Source organism: Saccopteryx leptura, chromosome 1, assembly GCF_036850995.1.
Source record: "Saccopteryx leptura isolate mSacLep1 chromosome 1, mSacLep1_pri_phased_curated, whole genome shotgun sequence".
In the NCBI taxonomy this organism is placed as follows: Eukaryota; Metazoa; Chordata; class Mammalia; order Chiroptera; family Emballonuridae; genus Saccopteryx; species Saccopteryx leptura.
In genome coordinates, this window is record NC_089503.1 from 220,590,389 (window position 1) to 220,596,388 (window position 6,000).

Here is a 6,000-nt window from a genome sequence, read left to right on the forward strand (position 1 = left end):
AGGAACATTTTAAGAAAAATTTAAAGCAAAGTCATTTGCTCTTTTCTCTAGCATGGTCCTGAGAACTCACACCCAATCAAAAAATGCTTTGGACGGAAACTGTAATCTCTTTTAAGGCCTAATCTACAATTTAACACACACAAAAAAAGCTGATCAGGCCCTGGCCGGTTGGCTCAGCAGTAGAGTGTTGTCCTGGCGTGCGGGGGACCCGGGTTCGATTCCCAGCCAGGGCACACAGGAGAAGCGCCCATTTGCTTCTCCACCCCCCACCCCCCTCCTTCCTCTCTGTCTCTCTCTTCCCCTCCCGCAGCCCGCAGCCGAGGCTCCATTGGAGCAAAGATGGCCCGGGCGCTGGGGATGGCTCCTTGGCCTCTACCCCAGACGCTAGAGTGGCTCTGGTCGTGGCAGAGCGACGCCCCGGAGGGGCAGAGCATCGCCCCCTGGTGGGCAGAGCGTCACCCCTGGTGGGCGTGCCGGGTGGATCCCGGTCGAGCGCATGCGGGAGTCTGTCTGACTGTCTCTCTACCCGTTTCCAGCTTCAGAAAAATACAAAAAAAAAAAAAGCTGATCATAGACACAAAAACACTAAATAAAAGGCACTTAAATATGCAAAGGGCAAGTTTTTCATCTATTTGCAACTGCAGATGGCTGAATAGTTAATACCACCTCTCTGAGTTAGATATAGGGACCTCATCTAGAGCAGAGGTCCCCAAACTTTTTACACAGGGGGCCAGTTCACTGTCCCTCAGACCGTTGGAGGGCTGAACTATAAAAAAGACTATGAACAAATCCCTATGCACACTGCACATATCTTATTTTAAAGTAAAAAAACAAAACGGGAACAAATACATTATTTAAAATAAAGAACAAGTAAATTTAAATCAACAAACTGACCAGTATTTCAATGGGAACTATGGGCCTGCTTTTGGCTAATGAGATGGTCAATGTGCTTCTCACTGACCACCAATGAAAGAGGTGCCCCTTCCGGAAGTGCAGTGGGGGTCGAATAAATGGCCTGAGGGGGCCGCATGTGGCCCGCGGGCCGTAGTTTGGGGACCCCCGATCTAGAGGGGCCGGCAAGTTAGAAGTGGGAATGAAGAAGTCCTGGGTTTCCCCGAGCGCACCCCCTTTCAGCTTTAGCCTGGTCAGGTCAACAAAGGGGTGTGACTATGAACTACCTGTGACCCGAGTGTTGAGCTAGGGATCCTCTTTGTGGGCAAGGCTAGGCAAAATTTGAATAATGGTATTTTTTTTCATGACCCTCCCCACTTTCTCCAGAAATGGTCCATTTTAATTATTTCTATAAATTTGCCTTGAGAAATCTTACGATGCTGATTTTTAGGGGCTCATTTTATTATTTGCTATCATACTCAAAGCATTTAGCCTCTTACTAGAAATAGCTTAGTGCAAAGGGATTGATTGTTCATGAGTACAACTCAATTCCCAGGGGGCGTACAAAGGGCTTTACAGATTGCTAAGTCACCAAAGTCTCCTTTCACCTGCCTTCCTGTGCTCTGCAAAGTCTAGCACAGGATGTGCACATAGTATTCCCCCAGGGACACACACACACACACCACAACATACCACACCGCACTACATACCAACATTGTTGATTCATTGGGTTTCTGTTTGCAGACTGCCCTATACTGACTATGTTATGATTTCAAATTACTGTTTGCTTTTCCAACTTAGAAGGGCAAACAATTTTAAAAGTTAAAACCAGTAGCAAAAGAAATCGGCATCTAACATACTCTTTAACTAACTTCCTTTCATTGAAACACACTCTTTTGACAACAGGAAGTAGAAAGAAGTGATACACTTTTATGTTACCTCTAAATTTGAATAATAGACAGAACTTACATTTATGATGTACACCAATCAGTTTTCCAAGCACTATACCACTTGTAAACTAAAAAACAGCCTAGCTGGGAAAGTGTTCTTGGTCAGTGATATATACAATGTGGGTTTGAAATGTGGATTTTTTTCCCCCTAGTAAATACTGTAAATATATTTTCTCTTTCTTATGATTTTCGTAATAACATTTTCTTTTCTCTAGCTTCCTTTATTGTAAAAATACAGTAGATGATACTTCTACAAAATATATGTTAATTGACAATGTTATCTGGTCAACAGAGGCTATTAGTGAAGTGTTTGGGGAGTCAGAAGTTAAACATGGATTTTCAACTGCATGGGGGTCAGCATCCCTAACTCCTGTGTTGTTCAAGGGTCAATTGTATTTCTCTTTCCTTGGTCTTCTCTTCCATTCCTGCCTTCAACACACACACACACACACACACACACACACACACACACACACACACACACCTTCAAAGGGAGAAAATGGGCAACTTGCTCTACGAAGACATAGGCAAGGGACAAGGGTCATCAGGTGTCTACTTAGCTCATTCGTATATGTTGGGTCAGCGTTGTCTGTGATCTCTCCTATCCTCAAATCAGAAGCTAAGATTGACAAAGAATCTGTATTGGCTTCTGGTGAAGGAAATACCACTGATTCCGTCCCAGACAGCAGCATCACATATGAAAGCATTTTCTATTTAAAACTTTCAGAACTTATTACTTAGTATCCAGAAAAAAAGTTTCTCCTTCTTAATGAGAACCTAGTCATTTTTTAAACTGTATTTAAAGTTAATTTACTATTTAAGTATCTTTGCCTGCAAAGATAAGACATCATTTTGTCAGTGCAAAGTAGTTTGGAAAATTATAGTAATACAGTGTCTGCATTTTGCCTATAAGATAGTTGATGCCAATTTGCTTTCATAGGAACGATTCTACTGATTTTATTTATTCTATAGTTTCCAACCTTTGAAGGAAACAACGTCTCATAATTTCTCTTAGAAATGATTGTTACTAGATGGCTGGTGAGTCTCTGCAAGTCTCTTTAACCACTGAGTTGGTAGTTTGTTTCTTCTATAGTTTCCATATTTAAGAGCCAAGACACAACCTATAATCTAAATTTGAAGAACTGGTCTCATCAGATGTATTTTAAGAAAAATAAAGATTAAGTAAATCTCAGTCTATATGAGAAAGAGAGAGGTAGAGAGAAAGATTTAAAAATGAGTCTGATGCCTCAGTGCTATGCCAGCGAGACTCATGTCAGTATGCCCACTATGGGTCCCTAGAAGGCCCAGGAAGCCTTGTTTGAGGCTTTGTTTAGTGGCTCCTAATGACAGATTCAAAATACTTGATGCAGCCCTGGTGGGGTAACTGGGTAGCACAGTTGGTTAGTGTTGTCCAGATACACTAAGGTTGGGGGTTCGATCCCAGGTCAGGGCACAGCAAGAATCCACCAACAAGTGCATAAATAAGTGGCACAACAAATTAATGTTTCTCTCTTTCTGTCTCCCTTCCTCTCTCTCTAAAACCAATAAATAAAAAAATAAAATACTTGATGTAGGAAACTGAGAGCTTCCCAGGGCGGAAGAGATAAAGCTAAAAGAAAGAAAATGAATTGGGCAAAGGAAATGGAGTAATTTGGAGAAGACGACCTGGGAGAGGGAAGAGCAAGCTACAAACAGAGTTCTTCTGTTGGGCTTGGAGAGGGCACCTGTGAGGCCCGTTGCTGGGGCCACACTAAGCTACTAACACACTCCCTGAGAGGTTTGGCTGACTAGGAAAGCTGCAAGCTGGCCACACTGACCACTGCTAAAGAGCCCTGCAGTAGCAGTAGCAGCAGCAGCCGCCTCAAGGCCATGAACACCAGGGGCCATGCTGACTTTGGGCACACTCAGAAGGCTTTCGAGGCTTCCTCCCAGACAGGGTGGCTAGCACACTTCTGGGAAACAGATGAACTCCCAAGCACTAACTTCTGTGAATTGAGGGTGTGGTTAACAATCCCCATATTAATAGATGAAGAATAGATTGTCCTCTCGATTTGCAGCCTCAGAGCAATCCATCGAGACACTAAGGCTATTTGAGGGTGTGTTCTGCTCTGCTATTCAAGTAGAATACTTGTTGGTCACCAAGTAGGCTCAACATAGAAAATAAGTCAGAATAAACACGACACATTCAGGGTTGGCAGGCATGCTGCGTGGGTGAAACGGGTGGCTTCAGACTATGGGAGATGAAGGTAGGATGCTGCCCAAGTGTCAGACTGAAGAAGTCCACTGTTTTCTGTAGGCATGTATGTGAACCTCTACAACGTTTTGAACAGGTAGGTAATGGGATGAAATTAGCTTTTTAAAAAACTGACCTGATAGCAGAGTCAGGGAGAACGGAAGGAGAAAGGTAGTAGTTCCCTTGAACTTCTCTAAGCTAGAAAATACAGAAGGTAGGCTTTCTAGGATCATTGTGACAACCAAGAGGAATGCCTGACACATGGCTGGCAGCAAGTAAATGTCAGTTTCCTCTTCCTCTGGGGCTAGCGTGCTAGCCGTGGGTATAAAGTACAGGTGTTAGAGGTATGACTTGAGGACGAGCGCAACTTGGGCACACACCTGGAAATAAGGGATTTAGAAAAATAAATGTAAAAAAGCTGGGTTTTCGAATTTTAAAAATCAGGTTTCAAGTTAGGGGTGCAGGCAGGAAAAATACTCATTTTGAGAGAAAAGATGAGTTGATTTTGGACACTGAGTTGGGATTTGAGATATTACAGGGACAAAAGATTCAAGAATCCCTGACATAGATGTGAACTCAGAAGTGGATACGCCTTGCAGCTCAAGTCTTCATGTCTCTCGCTTTCCCTGGACCAGACTGAGGGTTGTGTTTGAAAGCTTTTTTATTTTTTTAATCTTTTTTTTTTAAAGTACCCTTAAGAGTTACACAGGCTTCAGGCCCCGCAAAACCTGGACCCATCCAGGTTGAAGTCAGAATGCAGGTACCCTGGGATAATGGGGGATAGAGGGTTGAAAGAATCCAGTTACTGCCCCCAAAGGACAAGATGGGTCAGCAGAGGAGGCCAGAGAGGCAGCCAGCAGGCCTGTAGGCCAGGATGCTGCAGGGACATCAAAAGAACACGGGCTGAGGATGGGTCACTGGACTTGACCCCTCAGAAAAGGGACTGATTTTAGAGCACACACTCAGTATGGGGTGGAGGGGGAGAGCCCAGGTTGGAGGGGGATTGAGGAATGGGAAGTGTGCAACGGGTGTGGACGCTCAGTTGAGGAGGCTGACATAAAAGGAGACGATGTCATTCCATTTCACCCCTCACTTGAGATATTCTGACATTTAACTGTGGCCTCTATAGTCAGTTTTCCTTTCGGATTAGTATTAACTCCCTGAGCACGGGGCTTTCTCTTTTGTTACGTTTCCCACTCCTGGAGATTTTCTGTGATCTTAGTTGGACCCATTTCTCCTCATGGTTGATGTAAGCCTGGTTAACCAAGCACTAGAAAATGGGCTATTGGCTCGGATAAATTTTGTTTTGATTTTGACCCTAATAGCGTCTCTATTTCTATCCACAAGGAGGTCGGAAATTCTGTCCTGAGAGTTCAGGGACTGAGGACCAGGGTGGGGAGGCTGAAGTCATCATGCTGCTGAAAAGCACTGGCCTGTTATCTAGGCACACGGAGTCAAAGGTAGCGATGACTTCATCTTGCCCAGGGCGCCTCCCCGCCCCTGCAGCTGATTTCCGATCAGCCGGTTTGCCCGGGATAGATTTTCTTGGACGACTACTTTCCCACCGCCTGGCGTCCCCGTCACTTGGAAATAAGATGCGATTCAACCGTTCCCCCGTTTTCTCCTCTGAGGAGCCTTTCCCAGACACCGTCTGTCTGTTCATGCGATCAGACTTAAATATAACTAAAAGGTTCTTGTTATACTCAGCATTGAGGATTTAAAAAAAAAAAAAAGTAAGCTTACGAGTTGGCAGGCCCCAGAGAAGAGCTGACCTTTGGAAAGCTCCAGCCCGGCTGGGATTTAGCTACGCGGGCTGGGACAGTTCACCTGATTGCGGCATAGTGCTCCAGGGAGAAGCAAGTGTAGGGCAGAGGATGGCCGGCGCACTTTTGGGTGTGCGCGCGGGGTGTGTGCGTGCTAGAGTGT